The following is a 24,286-nucleotide window of genomic DNA, read 5'->3' on the forward strand; positions in this document are numbered from 1 at the left end:
TATATTGAGTTTCACTAGAACCAGATCTGCCCTGCTGTTTGCTTCAAGGGTAGAAGGATTCCAGAACAGCAACAAACATTCCCATCTACTCATAAGTTTCTGACCTAATTTTTATCAAGTCACTGTTATTAAATTTTCCTAAAATAGGATAAGCATTACCTCAAAGACTCCCACTGTTCTTCACTACCAGCTAGATCAATTTTGTGGGTTTATTCTTCTTCAAAAGTTTAAAAATTATTTAGGACTCAAAGAAATACTTGGTACTATCAAAGTCATATGTATAGAGGGGCAATACTATCCCAGGTGAAGTTGTATCCTCATCACAATATATAAATGTGTTTAATTATTTCATTTAGAGGTAGCTTTATATAAACCACCTTAGCCTATAATCTGTTGCTTGGGAGGTGAGTGAGATTTCATACACTACCAAGTAACTTCAGAATTATGTCCAAGTTCCTGACATAGTATAGCATAAACTGTGGAAGCCTAAGCTATCCATCACCATTACAGTTAATCTTTTACCAAGAAATAATTATTACCTTCTCTTACGCAAACTTTACCCCTATAATGCCCTGCGGCATAATTAGACTTTTCTCAGTGCATTCTAGCCTAGGATCAAAGTATCAAGAAGAGCTTGGCTTTATCAAAACAATTGATTTCCTTTGGCCACGGACTATGATGATGTTTCCACTTTGGTACTGACTCCCAGAAAACTCGAAGCCAAACTGGTGGGTTTCTGCTAACAAAGTATATGGAAACGTGTCACCTTTTCTTTTTTCCTGAACTAACCTTATGTGAATCTCCCTCACGTCTCCAATATTATTATTTCACGCCACTCTTTTAAACTTTTTATCTTACAGTTTTAAATATCTCTATGTTCCTGAATCTCTTCCGAACAGGAGGCGCTATTCTGTCAGATAAGATCTTTCAGCTGCAGGTTACAAAACCCTGGTATTCCCTCATCCAAATTAAAGTATGTTTTTTTCATATAAAAGAAGTCCAGAGATAGACAATACTGGTGTAGAGTTTTGAATCCATGTCTCCCTCATGAATCCAGGGTTTTTTCACTTTGTGTGTGAATTCTGTGCTCATACATGCAACATGCTTTCTGTCCACTAGGAAGCAAGAAGGTAAAAGGCATATTGACTGACTCCATTTTTATTTGGCTTGCATGATGACTACAAATTGTAAGACATCTTGAGAATGTGAGGTTCCTGCAGGAATTTATTACTTAGTTAGTTGTAAGAGATGGAAAGAATGGATATTGGATAGACAGCTAATCAAGTCTGCTATAATAGGTATATCAAACAAATGCATTTGCATATGTACAGATACACACACACACATAACAACTACACACATATGTAATTATTTAATTTCTTATTTTTTCTTTTTCTTCTCATGATAGACCCATCCTTAGAGTTATAAAAAAGTACTTCACTCCCAAGAATAATCTAACATTTAAATATCTGTATATAGTACTCAGTTTGCATTAATGAGAGAATAAATTAAACTAAACAAAAAATCTGTTTCATTTTCATCAAACCAGCATTTATTTGGCATTATTACATGTAAAACAACATGCTAGTGTTCATTAGGAATTAAGGTATTCAGATTCATGTCCCTTAGTGGCTCATGAATTAGAGATGGGATCAGGCTCAAAGCATTTGTTCCATTTGTCATCTTTATAGAATTCTAATTTATAAAATAGTGATTTCTGAATTTAGTTTTATTTGTTATCTTAAGGAATGTTTTTAATAAAGCTTTCAAAATGTAAATAGGTGGTTATAGCTCTAACAGGATTTCATATTACTGCCGCAAAAATAATATACCAATTTTGTTTTGTGGAAAATAAGGGTCTGAAATGTACAAAATTATAAATTTCCACATATTTGATTCTACTTTCACATATGCCTTCCCCCTTCACAGAGTGAATTGTGTTATATAAATGCAGCATTCCAACATAACTGTCAGCCAGCATCACTTTGGGTTAATTTGTGGAAAATATACATGTCCTAAGTGTGAAGGAATCTTTTAGTATTTCTGGTTACTGTGACACCCATTAAAGTTTGTTAGTCCTCTACCATCTATATAAAAGATATATTATTATTTTTCCTTCATTGTAGTTTATCAACAATTTATTTTATTAATTTTGTATTCTAATCATTTTTAAAGCCATCTCAAATTCATGTTCTAATAATGCAAGAAAAAGCAAGATGAAGAAAAAGCAAGAATGAACAAAAGAGAGAAAGTGATTGTGCATAAAAGAGATTTATTAGTTTTAATCCCCTCCACATCCACTAAGAGACTTGCTCTTCACTAGTGGTATTCTGATTCTGAGTTTTAAGTACAGAGACCCTCACTTTTGGTATTAAGTAAAAATGAGCTTTATATACTGGCACACTTGTACTTTTAAGAGAGGCTACTGGATTTTCAATGGGCTGGGACAGGCAAATTTTGCAAGCTTGATCATACATCTGGCTCCCACATGTCCCAAAACATGGCTAATTCTAACTTCTATCTGATATATGAAGACACTGGAAACATTGTATGTAGACAGCAACAAGGTGAACAAAATGGAAATAATGAATAACATACCTAATAATCATGGTTTCAAATGTACCTGCTAACACAAATAATACATGATTCTAAATATTATTTCATGATTCTTACCTATTGGTAAAATTATCTACATCTATCTCACTTTCTATTTTAGGGAGGAAATTATTATTTCAAATTGTGCATTATCTTTTTAATTTATCTCAATAGCATGAGATTAATAAAATTAAAACTACACTCTAAACATGCAACTTATTATATTAAAAGATGTTCCATCAGCAGAAACATTAAAAAAATGGATCCAAAATATCAAAATTAATTAAGTACTAGAATACTTCAATAAACAGACATGAGTGGTAAATTGCCTTCAAGAGGCAAATGTATCTAGTATTGAATCTTATATTTTCTCTTTGATTCCAAAATTCTCTCTGAATATAATGTTCAAAATAGTTAACTTGAACACCAGTAATTTTTTTGCCTCACTGTTTTGGGATCACTGCTTTCAATTCTATTTCTTTGAAAATATGATGGTGTGATAATAAGAACCTCTACTATTTGCCTGTTTTAATTTGCTGTTTTGACTTTTATAATCACTTTGTTTCTATACTTAACAAGCGAGTATACTGTTATAGTTGCAGTACTAGCACTAACATTCAATTAACTCTCATACTGTCAGCTAAAATTATACTTCACTAACACCTAACTTCTACCTTCTGTTCTCTTGCTAAATGGTCGCTAATGTAACAGCTAAATTCTTATTCTTTGAACTTAATAATGTTTCTAAATTTTTTTTAAAAATCACATTTGTAAAAAGAAGTATGAGATACTTGGGGGAGAAGAATAGTATGTAAGGCAAATTACTATGTCAACTGACAAGTATTTATTGATCATTAATATCAGTATGGGATTATTAAGGCAGGCCAGTGGAAGATAAGCAAAATGTACATTGTTTTTGTATTCACAAGAAACTGACAATTTATAAAACTGATGTTAAAAACATATATTGTAACACTCATGGAAGGAAAAGTAAGGAAATAAGATTTGTGTAACTATTGCATGTATATTTTCTTGTTGAAATTTTATATTTTTATTTTTACCTTTAGATGGAGTATCCATTTTGAGTTAATTTTTGTACTAGGTGTAAAGTAAGTGAGAATGTGAAGTGATTTTCTTTGTTGTTTTTGTTTTGTTTTGCATTTAGACTATTCATTGTTTTACTAATCTTTGCTTAAAAGGCCATTTTTTCTTCTTTACCTTTGCAATTTTGTCAAAGTCAGTTGACCATGGTAAAGGTAATATGTCTGAACTCTATTCTCCATTGATCTATGCGCCTATCCAATCCTTTCACCAATGATAATGTATCTTATTTCCATAATTTTGAGACATTTTGAAATCAGGTAGTATAACTACAACCTGGTTCATCTTTTTCAAAACAGTTTTAGTTATCCTAACTCCTTGGCCTACCCATTTACTTTAGAATCAGTTTCCTGAGGTCTCAAAAGACACGTCTGCTGGAATTTCAGTGGGAATTGTGTTTAATCTATAGATCAATCTTGGAAAAATTGATATCATCACAATATTGATTCTTTCATATTATGAATGAATTTATCTCTCCATTAAAACTAAAAAATAAACAAAGCCTATTCTATTTAACTTAATTTTTCATCAATGTTTTATAGTTCTCATACATATTTAATTTTTTTAGTACTCAGAAGTGGTTCTTTATAAGATTTTAAGGTTAAATATTTTATTACTAGTTTATATTAAACACTTGAACATTACCTTTATAAAATTTTGACTTTGCAAAATTCATCTACTGATACTAGGAGATTTTATTATCTATAGAGACAATTATGTTTTCTCTAACTAAAGACAGATTTGTTTTTCTTTCCAATCTGAATACCCTTTATTTCTTTTTCTTATTTTATTAGAGGCCTGGTGCACAAATTCATGCATGGGTGGGGTTTGGCCAGCCCACCCCAATGGGGGCCAATTGAGACTGGGCCAGTGGGGAGAAAGGGGCCATGGGAGGTTGGCCGCCGGCCCCTCCCTGATGGAGGGGGTGCAAATTGGGGGCAGGGCTGGCCAAGGAGGGCCCATGGGAGGTTGGGGAGGGGGCGATAGAGGCCCAGATCGGCCGGTTGGCCACTTCAATGCGCATCATAGCAACTGGTCATTCTGGTCGTTCCGTCATTCTGGTAGCTTGGCTTTTATATATATAAACTAGAGGCCCGATGCATGAAGATTCATGCAAGAATAGGCTTTCCTTCTCCTGGCTGCCAGCACCGCCTTCGCTCCAGCCGGAGCCACCTTTCTGCCTTCGCTCCATCCTGGAGCCACCTTCCACCTTCGGCCCAGAGCGGCCAGGGCAGGGTGTTACAGAACGCCTGCATCATCGTCATGGCAACGACGCAAGCAGCCTGGCCCAGCCGCCACCATCTTTGTTGCATCAATTTGCATATTCCCTCCTTATTGGCTGTGGGCACTGCCATCTTTGTCACAAAGTGATGGTCAATTTGCATATTCTGTCTTTATTAGATAGGATTGCCATCACTTGACTGTTATATAGATTGCACTCGCTAGGACTTCCAATATGATTTTGCATAGAAGTGTTGAAAGGAAATCCTTGCTTTGTTCCTAATTTTAGTTAAAAAGTATTCAGTCATTTACCCTTAAATATGATATTAGATGTAGACTTTTTGGTAGATAAAATTAGTAAGGCTAGATCATTTTTCTTCAATTTTTAGTGGTTTTACTTTCTAACTCTATTAATATGGTGAATTACATTTATTGGTCTTCAAATGTTGAATCTGTCTTACATTACTGGTATAAGCAACAAGTAAGCATAATATATTATCTTTTTTAAAGATTCTATTTACTAATATTTTATTATAGATTTTATTTACTTTGTCTATTCTTATGTATGGTTTGTAGTTTTGTTATTTATAATGTATTTGCCTGGTTTGGATATGAAAGTAATGCCAGCTTCAGAATATGCATTAAGAAGCGCTTTATTCTGTTCTATTTTCTTAAGAATTAGTGTAGAATTAGTAATATTTCTTCCTTAAATGTTTGGTAGAAATCACTATTGAGACAAACTGGGCCTGAAGTGTTTTGTTTTGTTTTGTTTTAAGATATTTTACTATGAATTCAATTCTTTTTTAAATGTGTATTATTCATGGTATCTGTTAATAAGTATGTTTTGTTAATTTGTATCTTTCAAGGAACTGGTCCATTTCTTCAAAGATGCTGAATTTGGGGCCATGGTGTTTTTCATAGTATTATCTTAGGATCTTTTTAAATGTCTGTGGAGTCTTCAGTGATGCCCCTCCTTTTGTTTCTGGTATTTATAAATTATACTAGAGGCCTGGTGCATGAAAATCGTGCACAGGGGAGGGGGGTCCCTCAGCCCAGCCTGCACCCTCTCCAAACCGGGAAAACTCGGGGGATGTCCAACTGCTGGTTTAAACCAAGAGTCAGACATGCCTCTTTCAATCTGGGACCGCTGGCTCCTAACCGCTCGCCTGCCTGCCTGCCTAATCACCCCTAACTCCCCAGCCTGCCTGCCTGATCGTCCCTAACCACCTCTGCCTGCCTGACCACCCCTAACTGCCTCTGCCTCGGCCCTGCACCTGGGACCCAGGCTTCCCTCCCATGGCCGACTGCAGGCACCCAGGACCCAGGCCAGCTTCGCCCAAGCTGCAGCCACAGGTGCCTGGGACTGCAGGCAGGCGGCTTCTCCCAGGCCCAGCTTTGTCAGGAAGGACTTCTGGAGGATGTTTGGTCTAATTAGCATATTACCCTTTTATTAGTATAGATCTCTCTTTTCATATCAATCTGGTGAAATATTTATCAATTTTTGTTAATCTTTAAAAATAGCTTTTGGTTGCATTGATTTTATCTCTATATTTTTAAAACATTTTATTGATTTATACTTTTGCTAATATTGTTCTATACTTACTACTTGTTTTGGTTTTAGTTACTTTTTGCTTCTTAATTTTGAAGCTTAGATTCCTACTTCCATGTTTTTTTCATTTTTTTAAATATAGGATTTACATTTATACATTTTCTCTAAGCACCTCTTTAGTTGAATCCTACAAATTTTAATATGTTAAAAATGTCTATGAATATTTTTTAAATTTCCCCTTGAGATTTACTCTTTGATCAGCTATTTATAGGTTCCATAATTTCCAAATATTTGTAAAATTTCTAAATATATTTATTAATGTAATATGGTACAATTTCTTCATACATACAGTTTCTGATTAACATTTAAATTTTCCCGGTTTTAAATGTTGGGATTAAAGATGCCATGGACATTGATACACAAGTATTTGTGTGATACATGTTTTTACTTCTCTTGTTTAAGTCAAAAAGAATTAGTGAGTCTATTGTAAGTATATATAACTAAATTCCAGTGTTCTTCAAAGCACTTTTACCATTTTACACCCCTCAACAATATAACATAGCTCCAAATGCTCCATATTCTTATTAACACTTGATTTCATCAGACTTTTAATTTGAGCTATTCTCATAGAGGTTGTGGTAACTATTTTAATTTGCATTTTTTACAAAAATGATACTGAATATATTTGATATGTTTATTGGACATTTTATTTCCTGAAAGATTTAATTGTTTTAGCCATTTTTATTGCATTGTTGTTTATTATCAAATTGCAAATGTTCTTTATATATTCAGATACCAGATTCTTTGTTAAATATAACTATTACAAATATATGAGTCAATCTGTAGCTTGTTTTTCCATTGTATTAATAAAGTATTTAAGAAGCATGTGTTCTTAATTTTTATGTTTAAGTAATCAATATTTTGTGATTGTGCTTTTTATGTTTTATATAAAAAGCTATGCTTATCTCCAGACATTTTTGTTTAGACATTTCATAATTTTAGTTTTTATGTTTATGATAAATTTTGATACAAGTTTTGAGTATGATGTGAACAAATGGTTTAGATTCCTTTTTATCCCAATAGCTATTTTTACCGAAGTATCTATTGAAAAAACAACTTTTTTTCTAATTAAATTGCCTTAGCAACTATGTCAAATATGAATTGACCACCGCCCTATTTAGCTACACTCCTAAGTAGGGCTGTAGTTCACTTTCAGCTTATATTCACTTACTAATCTAGTTAGTCCATGAGTCAAGTTCAGCTTTTTCCTTCTCCTTTAGCTGGTCATAAGAAATTTCCCTTGTGACCATAAGGATGAACTGAGAGAGAAGTTCAAAAGAACAGTGGTGAATGATATATGGTTTGGAATATAAGTTCATGCAGTGTATTTATGCCCTTTGACCCTGCATGAACCTGATCACGGATGTATCTTATGATTTTGTGGATCTGATGGACCCAGAACATAAAAGGAAGCTTTGGCTACATGGTGGCTTGATGTTTTATGGTTAGATTCTTAATCTTTAGCAGGGCCAATACCATACTGGAACATTTTTAATGGTGTATATATTTGCTGCAGATGACATATCTTTGTCCCAGGACTCCATAAATCTATGTTGCAATTTGGTTGTGTTGTTTGCCCTAAACCTACATAGTATTTTTCCCCACTATAGATAACTCTAAAACTATGGTTTTCAATCACGGAAAATGTTGTCCCTTGGGAGACAACATTGCTGGACACATGCTTGATTGTTATGACTAGGGATGGGAGGGGGGAGCTACTGACATATGGCAGATGAAGATCAATGATACTGCTAAACATTCTACAATGCAGAGAACAGTCCCACAATAAATAATTATCTAGTCTGAATGAGAGTTCTGCTTCCAGAACCTGAAGAGGCCTCCCAAATGTTTTGCTTCCTTCTTAGGTGTGAAAAGTATGAGGTGCCATAATGTTGTTCTTTATTTTGGAGAGGTTTCCCTGGCATGCCTCTGATCACTAGACCTCTGAACACTTCATGCCCCTGAAACATTATAGTGTTTATCTCTAACTTCCCGGCGCATATGTGTCTTATAGAGACCTCCAATGTACTTGCCATGCCTTGCTCATTTGGTTTAATTAACTTAATGTCATTATAGTGGACCAATTTTGTCTTCTATGAAATGTCCAGATGGTCCAGGCCCCTTCTGAGTTTATTAACGTGAACAATTAAGAAAGATGTCTTGGAGCATAATGTTAAATGCATTCTCTTATTTGTCCCACATAAATGTGAAATGCTTTCTATCAATTATCTTGAAAGAGATAAAATTAACCCCTTTTCATATGTATCACTGGCAAATATGTTCTCCCATACAATGGGTTCCCTTTTCATTTTGATGCTGGTTTCTTTTTCTGTGCAGAAGCTTTTTAGTTTGGTATAGTCCCATTTGTTTATTTCTTCCTTTGTTTCTCTTGCCCTAGCCAATGTATCGGTGAAAATTCTGCTACTTGAGATGTGTGAGATTTTCCTGTCTATATTCTCTTCTAGGATTTTTATGGTTTCACAACTTACATTTAAGTTTTTTATCCATTTTGAGTTTATTCTTGTGTATGGTGAACACCTGGGGCAGGGCAGGAACTGAGTGGAGAGGACAATGAAGGGGAACATCAATAATTCTCTCAACCATAAAGATAAATAAAAAATAAACCAAATAAAGGAATGAAAATAAAAATAATGTTTTCACCTGATCATGGCTTCATGCCTGAGGCTGAGTTGTTAATCTGCTCTCATAAAGAAGTTCTAGTTGGCATAGCAGCTACAATAGGGGCTACTGTCTGGTTGAGTTTGTGAAAGTCAACTGTCATTTGCCAGGAACCATCTTTTTTTGTAGGTTCTCTATTATGAATTAAATGGGGATATCATGGGAACTAGCCCCTTGCAACCTTTAGATATTTAAGGATGGAACAAATCTCTGCTATTTTCCCTGGAAGTTGACAGTGCTTTGTACAATCTTGGCCAGGGGGATGAACAGTTTCAGATCCTTTTTCTTGGCTCATTATACTAAAACAGCTCTTAAAGGCTAGAAAACCATTGTGGGGGTTCTGTCAACTACCACTGAACTATACATTTATATCCACTGAACAGTACATTTGAAGACCAGGAAAAAAGTCTACAATGTAAACTCACTGAGAACTAGGTCAGGGTCAGGACTCTGATTATTACCTGAACCCCATTCACCTACACTCTAATAGGGGTAGGAGATCATACTGATGCCTCAAGTTCAGGTATTAATGTCACTTAGACCCTTTACAAACCTGTTCTTGACTCCTATTGCACTGTTACCTGTGTAAATGGTCATAGGTCCCTTGGCAAAAGGCCTAGCGGTATTATTACTCAACACGCTGTTGTGGTATTATAGATTCCTTACTCATTAGGACTCTGCCTCTTCTCCAGACAACAGTTTCTGGGCCACAGAACCATATTAGTCTGAGAAACTAGAAAAGTTCTTATAAATTTCTATTGGAGTGGCTGTCCTCAGAATTCTGATCATGTAATATCCTTATTGGCTGCCCATCTTTTTGTTCTTAAGAGCACCATGCCCTATTAATTATATCTATATCCATAGCTTTCTGAAAAATCACCATTCCTCTACTCAGTGCCACTCTGTTACCCATTACTATAATTTTGACTACCTTGCTTCTGATGGTTAGGTAGCACAATATGGCCTCTATTAATTCTAAATCTGATCACCTCCATTGCTGTTAGAAAGCCCAATTTGGTGACAGTATCTCCTACAGTCAAACCTGGCTTATAGAGAAGAGTTGCTCATGAGCATCTGAACAATGCTGGTATCCTTATCACATTGGTAAATGAAGTGTCCTCTGGATCCTCCCAGAGACCAGACACAAATGATGAATTTTCCTTTTTTTAATAGTATATCCACTCTGCCCACTATTCTGAGCCCTCTGTCCTCATCTTTATCTGCCACAATAATACTGGCATTTCTATTTCACTTAATTTAGCCCCTTCCATTTTTCCAAGCTTCCAAGAGCCATTTCAATAGCATGTTAGCCACATTTTATAAGGTCCTTTGAAACTGAAGGTATGAACTCCCATATCATGAGAGAGTGTTCTTACCATATTTAATATAAACTTTGTAATCCTTTTTATATCTAAAGATAAAGAATAACCCTATTTTTCCATTTAAATAATAAAAATCTAGTAAACATGAATATAACTTAGACCAGACAAAGAATGAAAGTTGTGATAATTTTAAATTCTGCCTAAATTTTATTTTAGGCCTTAACCTGGAGCCAGCAGAGTCAGCATTGGGACCTTTGTGATGCCATATCTCATTTCAAACACAAATGGCCCACTCGTTCAGTTTAGAATGGGTTATGTTTTACTCTCAATGTCATTTTTTGTTTTGGTTGGTCTCATTTCTAATGCCTAGGTTGAGGCAAAGTCTTATTGTTTGTTTTCCTTCCATCAGCTCATATTTAAGACAATCGCAGCACAGCTGGGCAAATATGCTGGCCTTTTTGTTTCAAAGCTCCATTGTGAAGAAGAAGCCCTGAGAGTCAACAGGAAAATTAAATACAATTGAAGAGGGCAATCTACATCATATCCAACATGATTTTCACATCCTGACAAAAATAAGACATTTATGGTTAATTATTTATTATTGTTAGATTAATTTTGAACATTTTTGTTATAATAAGACTCTAGACCTATAGGTCCACTCTTCTAAGCCAAATCTCCTCAGTCCTGTGACTAGTTTAATCTTAGGCTAAGGAAATTGAATGTCAACAAAATCAGGGTAGAAATGTGTGTGTGTGTGTGTGTGTGTGTGTGTGTGTGTGTGTGTGTGTGTTTTATCATATTGATTTACCCTGGGCCTTTTGACTGGTTGTATAGATGATTGCTCCAAACGAAAAGTCTGGTAATACCTTTGCCAATACATGTACTGGAACAGTATTTATTGAGCCAGGAAAGAGCTTGTAGTGGGATATGATCCAGGCCCTCTTTATGTGATGTGAAGCATAGAACTGAGCTTTTCTACTGTGTAGTGACTTGAACTCCATAGTGAAGGTCAGGAGCACACAGGCATTGATAATGCATGCTCATTACAGGCTTGCTTCCTAATTCGTGGCCAGGACTTCTTAGTGATGTCTTAGTGATGGCACTAATTGTGTGACTAGAAGTGCTCACAATTTCATTATCAACTGCATTGTGGAAGTGAGAGCTAGCTAGGTAAGTGGATGGGACAAAAGTAACAAGGAGAAAGATGAGAGTAAAGGCATTTCTGGAACTTATTCACAGAGGACTATTCTTGTGTAAGGCTGTTGGGGTTTTTGTATATTGCTAAATAGAGTGTTTTCTCAAAATAAAAATCCTGAAGAATGAACATTTTCAAGAGTGAAGGTGGTGAATGGTAAAGTCTTGAAATAGGAGCTGCTTTTAGATCTAGACATGTTAGGGACTTATTCACAGAGGACTAGCATGCTCTTTAAATTCTGATGTTATCTTTTATGTCTAGCTGGAGCAATGAGTCAAAGGGACAAAAATGTAGTCATTGTCTCTCAATATCTTCCTTTATAAATATGTATGAAACTTGTTGATAGCCTGGATAACCTAAAACATTTGGTTTAAAATAATGTTCACTGGCTCATCTTAAGTTGCTTCTAATAGGCAACTCTTGAATAGGGTAGAACTAAAATTAGGCATAAATCTTATGCAACGATTCTTCCTTCTTTTCAAAATTTAATACAGTTACTTTCACCAGACTGAGAAATAAATGTGTTTGGGAGTAAATAGTAGTTTTTCTTATTCTTTTTTCTCTCCCCCCTTCCACTTGCATATAAAATTTATGAAGTATTTTTCATTTCCACATCAGAACAACAACAAATTCATTGTTCTATTTTTTATTTTTTAAACTTATCTAAATTAAAACTAACCTTGTTTTCCTCAGATTTCTTCACTTTTAAACACAGAAAAAGTGATTGGTTTTGTTTGGGTGTTCATTTTCTCTTAAAACCACAAGATGTTATTATTACATATATGACTGTATGCAGATCAAGTAAAATGAAACCATGCTGAGCAAGAGATGTGAGACCATGAGCTAAGATTACCACACCCATTCATTCTCACAAGCCAGCCCACAGTGGATGAGATGAAGTTTCTCATGACTTTCACAAACTATTACATATCATAGAAGTGCATCATGCATCTGGAGTACCCAAATGTTTTAATAAGACCAATCAAAGGATCTACTGTTATGTCCAGTGTTCAGGATCCCCAAAAACCCACCAGGAAGGAGCCAAGCCCGATGTAAAAGCATAAGAACCTTTATTCGTGCTAGCACGAGCTCCGGTCTCCAGCAATCACCGGGGGAGAGAGAGCATGCTTTGGGAGAACAAAGGCCTTAAAGGGGGTCCAGAGCAGTGGGCGGGGGGAACGTTAGTGGCCCCGTTGATTGGTCAGAGGGCAGGGTCAGGGGTCTGGTTACACGGGGGTACTGTGCAGCTTGCCTAATTTGGACTGAGTCCACTTTTCTACATTCCTATTGGCAGGTTTATGCAACTGTTACATTCTCGCGGTTTTCTCAGAAAAAGGAGTCATATACATAGTTACACAGGATGGAGGGTACAGTAGATTTTGTGCTGTCCTGCTCTGCCCTTTCACTACTATATCTGTAACTATGAGGAACAGAACTAGCAGGGATAAAGGAAACAAATACTGTCTCAGCACTGCTTTAACAGTTGCTACCAACTATCTTTCCAGGCAGACAGTGGAAAAGGAAGATTCTAGATAATATACCAACTTTCTGTTTTTGTGCTTGGTCTCCCCTATCACTATTTATATGATTTAGTTAAATTGTTTTTCCATAACAGTAGTTTTCACATAGATTTTCAGAGTTAAGTTTGCCATGTATATACAAAATTTCTTTTTTAAGTATCAAGTAGAGTTAATTGCTGTTGGAGTTCTCAAGTTTCTATTTAGGGAGGAGCAGGGAAAACAACTCTTAATTAAGGTTTTTTTGTTTCCCTCAGTGGAGAAATATACTTCCTTCTTTCTCAGGACCCAATTCTAATTATAGCATATTAAAATTTCCTGCCTCAATATTATCATAATCAGCCATTGAAAACTAATTCTAATAGATGTCCCAGAGTGCATCTGATTATCAAGATAAAACTAGGATCATATTTCTTACCTCTAATCCTGTATAATAAAAGCCTAATATGCTAAGTGTCTAACCATTTGTTTGACCAGTCACTATGACACGCACTGACCACCAGAGGGCAGACGCTCCAACCGATAGGTTAGCTTGCTGCTGGGGTCCAGCTGATCAGTACTGGGTGAGACGGGCTGGACATGCTCTGGAACCTTCCCACGGTCCCTCCCCTGCCTGGAACATGCACCTGTGGGATCCCTCGGCCTGGCCTGTGCCTTCTTGCAATCTTGGAAACTTCTGGGGATGTTCAGAGAGCCAGTTTTGGCCCAATCCCCACAGGCCAGGCAGAGGGACGCCACACTATGAATAAAACAAAACTTAATCGTGCACTGGGCTCCTAGTTAATAATAACATTGCCACCTTCTGAAGAGGAGGGCGAGAGGAATTGTTGCAATCTAGTTTACCAATCAGAAATTTAAGAAAACAGGAAAGCTTGATGATCAGCAGCTCCATTTTACAAACAAAGCAAAGCTGTTTTCCTTTCCTCTCTCATTAAACAAACACATTGAGTGAAATCGAACTGTTTGGGATTACCGAATACGAAAAGAAAACTAGAAAAATAAAGATGCACATTAAATATAGAGTTCTGATATTTAGGTATTTGTCCATTGTAACAGTTTATGAAATGAACTTTTGAGATTTATCTCACTGGAACTCACTGTAGAACTTTCCAGAGTTTTTTTTTTGTTGCTCCTTTACAGTTACTTCTAAAAGTTTTGGGCTAGGTCATTATTACTTCTAAAGCAGAGTTCAGATCTCTAAATGCAGTCATCCCATTAACTCAGACATTTTCATGCAATAAAAGTAGATAAAAAGGACTTCAGAGGTAGCTTATAAGTCATTACCTTTACTTAACCAAACATTTCTCCCGATCCTGAAGCAGAAAGGACACCCTGTGTTAATTGCTCTCACAACTTCACCTTCCCTCTGGTTCCTGGCTTGGTCTTTCTTCTCAGCACGGCCTTTTCTTTACTCCTTTCTTTCTGTTCCTTACCTTTCCAAACAGTTACCTGATTGCAACCTCACTTTATTTAAAGAAAACTCAAAAACGTTAAAACCTTCAGGTCTAATCCAGCACAGAAGATACAATTTAACAAGGAGAGAGATGAAAGGAAAACAGAAAGGGCTGGGGGGGGAAAAAGAAAGAAAGGAAGGCACAACACAGGAGCAGGTCGGAGTCTGACACAGAAAGGAAATGTAATTCTCATGAACTAAAAAAAAAAAACACCTCACACTTTCAAAAATAAATTTTTCTTTAAAAATAGTCTACAAAAAAAGTTTGTTTCTTTTATCTTATAGTTATTCAGTGAATCTGAACTATTCCCTCAAGAGAGGAATCAAAAAGAATGGATGTTTTATTTTATATTAGGGGTTATAGTGAGAAAGGAAATTTTTCATACACTATGAACTGTAGTATAATTGAAAATTCTTTTCTTACCAAATCTTTCTAGGTAGTAGGAACATATGTGTTGTTAATTGCATGTTTTAAGATTTACAAACAATGTTATGTAGCAAAACTGTATACAGTATGTTGACTTATGTAAAATTTTATACAAATGACTTATTCAGATAACTTTTAAAATATATTTAAAAAGGCAATGAATTTGTAACCTAACATAAAAATACGGAAGTCAGTCTCTTTAATTGCAAGATTTTAATAATCCTCTTTGCAAGGTCATTCCTGATTTGGCCAGTATCGTCATATCGTTTTCCATCCTTTCCCCTTTCAACACAGCCCCCTACTCTTAATCAGGGTGACTTATTTGCCTTAGTGCTAATATGATGATTTGCTCCTTTCCATTGTTAATGTATTCTTTCATTATTCATTCATTCTTGACATATGAGTCAGAATATTTTCATTGTGTTCACATTCTCTACTTGCCAATGAGTGAGGAGCCAACTCAACAGAAATGACTATGGCAGATCTCTGCCCAAGTAAATAATAGTTTAATGAGAGTGACACATGAACTAAATTTACAGTATAATAACAATGTGAATAAAATACCATAAGATTGCAAGGAAAAAATAAATTCTTTCTGAGTTTCAGTTGGCTGGGAATAAAACAAAACTTAAAGGAAGCAATATTTGGATGGGTCTTGAAGATGAGGAGAGGCATAGTAGATGAAGTGTTTAATAGGGCTGAGGCATTAACTAGGTACTGGTAGAACACAGAAGACAACCTTCATAGACTGCATCATTTTTCTGTGTTCCTTAATGTTATCATGGAAAACCTATGGACTCTGGAGTACTGGTTTCCAAATGCGGAAGCCTGTGATGTGGCTCAGATATCCACATATTTCAAAAGCTATTCTTAAATTAAAACTTTCAAATGGCTTAACCTAATGACTCAGACAAAAATAAAGGAAAAAACATGCTAAAATTTTATTTAACTCATTAATTTATGGGAATAAATGACAATATGGCTGACTCAAAACAACAGCTGAGGAGCTAGGATATTTGTGTAATAATAGGTTATAAAATTGGTTAATATCCACCAGGGCTAACACAATCTTTGAGTAATGTGTTCCCCAAGACAGAAATTTATATTTCTCCCAGACAAAAATCTACATGCTAACTTGTAACTTTAATATGTCTGAGAGTTTAATCAAATGTTCAGTAAATAGTGAAACTGAATATATTCTCCCACATAATTTTAGTAGTGTTTGCCCTAGTATAACACTGAAAGTATGTATCACTCACTTTTTGCCCTATTTTATCATTTTTGATGATTTTTCAGACACTGTACATATGATTATGATTTACAATCAATGTTGCAAAGACCTGAACCAGAAGTTTCTATGACTACCAAGCGTCAACACACTTCATATTTCCCATTTTGTTACGTGATATAAGTTGTATTAGGAAAGGCATGCGGAAGATGGTTGATGCTAGGATTGGAGTTATGGAGACATTAAATTGGGGCCTTCAGGAATGTGGCAGAGGTGAGAAAAATGCCTTTCTAGAAGAGATAAATAGCTAATTCCACTCCTGCCCATTTGTTTTAAATAGGTTGACAATATTTATTTTACTGACAAATCTTATGGCATAATTTTTAAATTCAATCAAATAATGAATTATTATAGGTTGTCAGGTTTAAACAACTTTCATTTTTAGAAGTATTAAATTACTGAAAAATGCCTTTGATTACTACTTTTTTTAAAAAAATATATTTTATTGATTTTTCACAGAGAGGAAGGGAGAGGGATAGAGAGCTAGAAACATCGATGAGAGAGAGACATCGACCAGCTGCCTCCTGCACACCCCCCACCAGGGGATGCGCCCACAACCAATGTACATGCCCTTGACCGGAATCAAACCTGGGACCTTCCAGTCCGCAGACCGACGCTCTATCCACTGAGCCAAACCGGTTTTGGCTGATTACTATTTTTATTGATTAACATAAATTACATATATGTCTCTACCATGGTATACAGTATATGTATATACCACATATATATGACAAATTAAACAAAATAATTATAGAAGCTTAAGAGTGCAACAAAAGTCATTTAATTAGCAGTGTGAGCCATGGGTATTTAAAATTGCCCATGGAAAATGATCAAGCAATTTTTCAAAGTTCCTAAGGTGACCTTGAATCTTTTGTACTTCTTTCCAATTGTAAGATCAGCAATTTGTAGAGAGCAATATCTATTTGCAATATTAAATAAGAATAAATGGGAATTAACAAACTACACATCTCCAAATTGGAACAGCTTCTTATGACAAAGGTCAGATTGAAGGGTAATATAAATTCAAATATGAACTAATAATCAGAATCTCAAAAATAACTTGGCAGTCACACAGAGTCAACTTTGAAATATGTTTAGTAAGATAACAAGACAACTGGTAGCTATATTTTTGTAACTAATGTAAAGTGCACATTTATTAAAATCATAGTAATGATTTATGCTACAGAAATGTAATGATATATTAAGGGAATAAAAAACATTTTTAAATTGTAGACTACATGCTTATACAAAGTAGCACTGATTCCTCAAGCATGTTGTTACATGTCAAAACCACCAAAATGCTTTTCTTTTTTCACACCCTCTACCCATCAAATCGTAGCCTATTTCCAATAAGAACAGCATCAACAACAACAGCATTTTATCAAATGGAAAAACTGGATTGTTTTCAACCTATGTGAGACAACCCTGGTATCATAGAATGCTCAATGACACAGGTTAGTTTTCTTGGGGGTTTAAGATACATTGTCTAATTTCTTCTCACTCCCGCAACACAACAGGATGAAAGAGACTCAAAATACTTTCCCTGGTGATTTGGATAAAAGTGATAGAACTTGTTCTCATTTCTCATGCATGATTTTTAATAAAGTTTGATACCTGATAAATTGCTCTTGGTTAACTATGAGAAGGCCACAGTATATTTTTCCTAGAAGGGAGATCATGGAGTCATCCCTTCCCAGCTCTGCAGTGGGTGTATACAGGAGCCCCCAGCTGGATCTTGGGGCTCTGGAAGAGGGAGAATGTAGTTAGTTGAGGAAGGAACCTTGGGTTGCCTTGATGTATACTTAGTCAAGTCTGAATACTGCACCTAGGAAGGTGATGAGGCATGAGGGAACACTGGCAGAGGATGAAGGGAAATGAGTCTGCCTCCTGTGGGTCCTAATGGGCTGGTGAAGTAAAACTGGTTGCTGCCCAACCAAACCACATTTCCCAGATATGCCAAAATCACCCGACAGCTGTTACTGGTACCAAATGGAAGGAAGACCATAGAGAAGATACCTCCTCTAATGGCACCCAGTACCAGGGGTGAATAAAATGATTATACTGGCAGTGATAGAGAGCAGGGGTGGGGGACCCAAACAATAACTAGCTTCACAACTTTTCCTTTTGCTAGACAGGCCATCATTTGAGAAAGCAGAGGCACTGTTAAGATGGGAAACAGCAATAACACAAAGGAAATACCCATTAGGATAGAAAATTCTAAGATCGAGATTACAAATTGGACCATAACTGTAATTTTCTTAAATATTAGAGCACACAACTGCTAGGACGAGTTTACTGAAATAAGAACAATGTATTTTAGGAATTAACAATGTAAGCTATAGTTAGAGAGCAAGTTGTAAAGCAAAGAAGAGTGCTTATGGTTATAAAACCAAAACAAATGTCATGATTGCATATAACATGCAAATATTAAATATATATGATTTATATTCATGAAGTATTACTATCTCTAAGATTAGTAAAGGATAATCACTTCACTTTTCTGGGCTTGCCACAATCCAAATGATAGGTAAATACAAAAGGGGAAACAAAGGCACAAAATGTACGTCATGCATCTGTTTCTTTCAGTCATGTTGAAATATTTGCATTGCCATTGATGGGTAGGTTAATTGTCACATATTTAAAAGTTGGTATATAAAAATGTTCAGCTTCTTATATTGGTCAATAAAATAATATAAATAATTAATTTTGTCCATGGTTTGGTGTGGTAAGGTTGGCATGTTCATTCTGTCATCACAGTTTATCCATTTTATGTAATTGAAAAATTCTCTTCAGGGTATCATGTATTTAATTTGTATTCAACCATAAACTGGAGCAGTCAGAAGCAGCAGCTGTTTTACTAAGTAGGGAGAAATTCTATGTGTGTTTTTTTTTTAAGATTAATTGTTTCTTCCCTTTTAAGCCGGTAAGATGTTTTAATACTAAATATGTCTAGATATTGTCTGTGCAAGTAGAGAGGAAATAGGAGCAATCATAATAATAACTCAAAATTTTACAAATGCCATAGAGGAAATTTATATGTTTTGAATAGAGTTTTCAATATATAGAACTCTAACCTATATGACTTTAAAAGAAATATGTGTTTTTATTGATTTTAGAAAGAAATGAAGAGAGAGAGAGGGAGAGAGAGACATTAATCAGCTGCCTCCTTCATGCCCCTCACAGGGGATAGAGCTGGAATTCTGGCACATACCCTGACCAGGAATTGATCCAGTGACTTGTTATATGTGATATGCTCAACCAACTGAGCCACACTGGCCAGGACTAACCTATATTTCTTTATGTTTGTATGCCCTTAGTGTTTGCTAACAAATTAATTATTAAGTAAAAGGAACATCAAATTAAAATACTCTGTTCATCTTCATGCTGAAATGTATTATATATGACACTGGAAAACAGAAAATAGATCCTGTCTAGATGTTTTCCACTTCCAGACTTTTAGAAATAATTCATTGCTTCAAAACAACTATTAGTCTAGTGTACTATAACTTAGTCTCTATAACTTAGTCTAGTTGCCTTTAATTTTGAGCTGCTAATATAGAGGTTTTGATAGTGTGAATAACACTTCATGATCAAATCCATGGTTTGTTATTAGTGATAGATGCTATTTATCTCTGATTTTTCCTTTCTCTTCTAATACTATAATTTGCTAAGTCCTTTTCAAATCCTGCAATGATTCTCATATTGGCCCCTCCTATTCATCCTCAGTACCACTACCTTAGTTCAAACTTTCTTTTTCACCTGATTTACTATAATAGAATGCTCCTGATATCCTTATCTCCTGATTTCTATATGTAAAGTTTAAATTTATATCCATTTTTGGTAGAATAATCTTAGAAAGAAGTCTCATTTTTACCCCAATACTGAAACAGAAAGCTACACAAACTTTAACAATTTTTCATAACCACCTCAATAATATCCATAATTTCTAACTTGACAACTAAGATGTTACATGATTTATATTCATTCTTAGATCCTATAGCTTTACCTCAGTTCTCCTGAGGTCCAGCCAAACAAAAATATCAGGAAAAATTATTTTACCCAACCTCACCTGGCTTGAATTAGGCAGTACACTCCATAAATTCTATAAATCTTAATGATTGATGTCAATATCAGTTGAGTTGTATACTTATCATGAACCACTTGTGTTTGTTTTCAATCCTGTTTATGTCATTTTTACTTATAAGTAAGAAAAAAAGAGATATAGTATATTGCTGGTGGTCTTAATCCAGCATCTAGAAGGGTTCAGGAATCTGGAAAAGGTGCTGTGTGTAAATTGATTAAAGAGTCCAGAGACAAAAAATATTTTTGGAAGGCATTATGGGGAGCCAGAGAAGACTTAGCTAAAGGAACTAAGTTCTCCTTTGTCTCAGGACCCCTTGCTTTTTATTAATACAAATTGCCCTAAGGCAAAGTAGATATACATCAAAGGCCAGGGTGTGGTACACAGAATCCATTGTCAGATGGAAGGAATTGCCTTTGGCTGTTCAGGTATTTGGCCAGGAGGAGGCGATAACCTGTAGATTGAAATGCCCTCAGCTGTCTGGCAGCAAGCAATCATTTCAGGCACCCTTTGCAGGTTTGGAGAAATGCCCTCAGCCATTTCCAGATGATTCAGCCCTTCTGACATGCTGGAACTGGCTTCCGGCAGTATATATGCTTTGTCATTGAGGAGAGTGATGGTCGACTTACCTCTCAGAACCAGTTCCCAAATTTATACCATCCATGAAGACCAAATTCAAGTACTCTGTACATTGTGAAGTTATTATGTCAATGTGTTTTTATCATTGCTGCAATAGTACAAATATTGTATTACATCTAAAGGTTATAGTGCTTCCCCAGCATCATTCTATTAACTCTAGGAAACATATATATCCACCCTTGATTGTTAATGAATTTACTAATTATAAAAGCAAATGAGAAATAAGTAATAAGAATGAAAAATAAAGCAACAGATATGAAATGTTGATTAGGCACCATATAATATTTCATAATCTTTGCATATTTACTTTTCTGCAATGAATGGTAAAAATGGCACTTATGAAGAGTACATTTGTATAGATAAATCAAATAAATCTACCAAATAAGTTTACATATCGATTGTGCTCTGAAGATATCTAGTTGGATTTCAACTTGTGAAATAAATATTTGGTTGTTAAAATACATGATAACAAATGTAATTTGAGTCTCATATATAATCATTTAAATTTTATACACATTGCAATTTACAATGTATTCATATACCTCAGGAATCATGTGAGGTAGACAGGGCGGAAATTAACATGCAAGTTTTTACAAAATTTATGTGGCTTGACCAAAAGCTCACGTACTATAATGGTGGAGGCGGAATAACCAAGGTCTTCTCAATCTAAATGGAATGTTCTTTCTCTATTTTTCATGATGCCAAGTCAAGTGAGATAAATCTCGTGCTCCTTTTTTCTACTCTGGAATATGTCAATACCTCACTCAAGAATAATTAATTCTCATTAATTTATCATTAATTTTAATTTAGAATTCACTTAAAATATCATTAAAATCATTAATAAAGCCAAAGATGATTAAATATACTGGCATAGGTTAAATAGTTGAATTTTATAAATTTTAAAAATGTTATGCTTTAAGTAGAGCAATTCAGTGGTAACTAAGTGAATGAGATGTCATATTCTGACTGTCTTCAATGAGGACAGAAAAGAGCTGAACCTGGCATTATTATTTTTCTAATCCAAAAATAATTCTTTAAATAAAAATGTAACAAATTTTAAAATACAAAACTCAATATTTTGTGGGGTTTTTTAAATAAGAAATTGAATTAAACTGATAGTTATCTTCTATCCTCTGTTCCTTGAGTGGTTAAAAAATGCAAAAGAATACACAACTTTAATGTTATTTTATTTTGTCTTTGATGATAGAGTTCTTGACACACACAAAATTGTCACTTCTGGGTCACTAGTTCAAATAAAAATCACACTCAGCGTCAAATTGTGCAGTGTTTAGAGATTCTTTGTTGTTTTTGACCCAGTTAGTTTTCTACAGAACACCACAAGTTTAATAGAGATACATACCTAGAAAGAAAGAAAAACAGAAATGAGAGAACTGCTTATTTTAACCTGGTGCCAGTTACAAAATTAGCAATATTGCACTCAGTTTAAATTCTACTAGCACCTTCAAGTCACTTGGAAACAAAATAACAAAATAAAATCATTTTCCTAGGACTCCATCAGTCCCAAAAGATAAATGTAAGCAGAAATGGGGAGTATTATACTGAGCAAAATAAACCAATCAGAGAAAGGTAAGTCTCACATGATCTCACTCATATATGGAATCTAATGAACAAAATACATCCAAAGACATAGAAGCTTGGAACAGACTGTAGAATTTCAGAGGGGAGGCAGGAGTGAGTGGGTGGCTGGGGAGTGATTTAACAGGGAAATTTTATGCATATATGGATACAGACAATAGTGTGGTGAACGCTTGGGAGGGGCGGGTATAGGGTACAGGGGGTCAATGGGATAAAAACAAACAAACAAAAAAACCCACAGGGGACATGTATAATATTTTCAACAATAAAGATATTTTTTAAAGAAATTAAAAAAAAAACAAAAACAGCTCAGCCCTATGCTGCATGAGTGGGAGCAGGATTACCCTGAACATTTGAGTCCAAGACTTTATAAATTTTTAGTTTTAGCAATAAACTCCAATGACAATGCAATTCTCTCAAGTACCTAGTATCCAAGGAAGGAAGATCAAGCAGATATATCTGGAACTTATTTATATCTGGAAGATCAAGTAGATATATCTACTATATCTGAGACTATGTTAGGCTTATTTCATATTCAAGCTAAGATATCAGGTGTCCATTAATAGCCACAGTATAGGAAGTAATTATTATTAGACAGTATTTCATATGCAAATGCTGAAATTTAAAGTCTTTTGAAACTTGCCCACAATAATACATCCAGCAAGTTATGGGACTCAGAAGTGCTTATTTTGGCTGAGGCTTTAGAATTGATAGGAGTCTCTGTGTTCATTCCAGAACTAAAGCAGTGAGACAATCCTCTCAGAAAAATAGCAAGCATTTTAGAGTTTTCCACCTCAGCAAAGCTTATGCTGATGTTAATTGGTACTATGGGACTTCCAACAGAAATGTTGGGGAAATATGACTGAAAATTTAGAGAATGAAGACTTAGCAAAATTCTGGGAGGTGCTAGCCATACCTTACCTTGTTTGTATAAATGATTTACAATCTTTGAGATGAGATTTGCCAAGATATTAAAATGGTATATTGATTATGTCATTCTTTTATTTTACTTTCAATGAAAAACTTCTTATATCTTGGAGAGATCAACACCCATGGTTCAAATATATTAGCTTTACATGATTTTCATTATAATGTCTAACATCTTGATATACTGGTAGAATTATATCCTCTTCCCTAGAGTCTACTTTCACTTCCTGCAATGAATTTATATTACATTATTATATTGCCAAGTCATTCTAAGGGTAACCTACCCTTAACCCTACAGTACCTTGGTAGCTAGTCCATTGCAGAACACTGAGTTATATGATTAATTGAAAGTAAAGTGAGCTTTTCATTTCTTTGCTTTGATTCTCAATATATAGCCTTATTTTTAAAAACAATTATATACATTTCTCTGTCGGATTTTAAGGTGGCTCATTTTCTTCTTCATCTTAAGGTTATGATTCTATATATTTATTCAAATCTTCTCTAAGCATCATATAATTGTGAAATGGAATTGCCAGCCTCTAATGTTATCAGCAAAATCCATTAGGTAATTTCTGTAGCCTGAGTTGCCCCTATCTTATTAAAGCAGCCTACTGTCTTCAATGATTCTTTTCCAGC

This window comes from Cnephaeus nilssonii (genome assembly GCF_951640355.1).
Source record: "Cnephaeus nilssonii genome assembly, chromosome: 3".
Taxonomy (NCBI): domain Eukaryota; kingdom Metazoa; phylum Chordata; class Mammalia; order Chiroptera; family Vespertilionidae; genus Cnephaeus; species Cnephaeus nilssonii.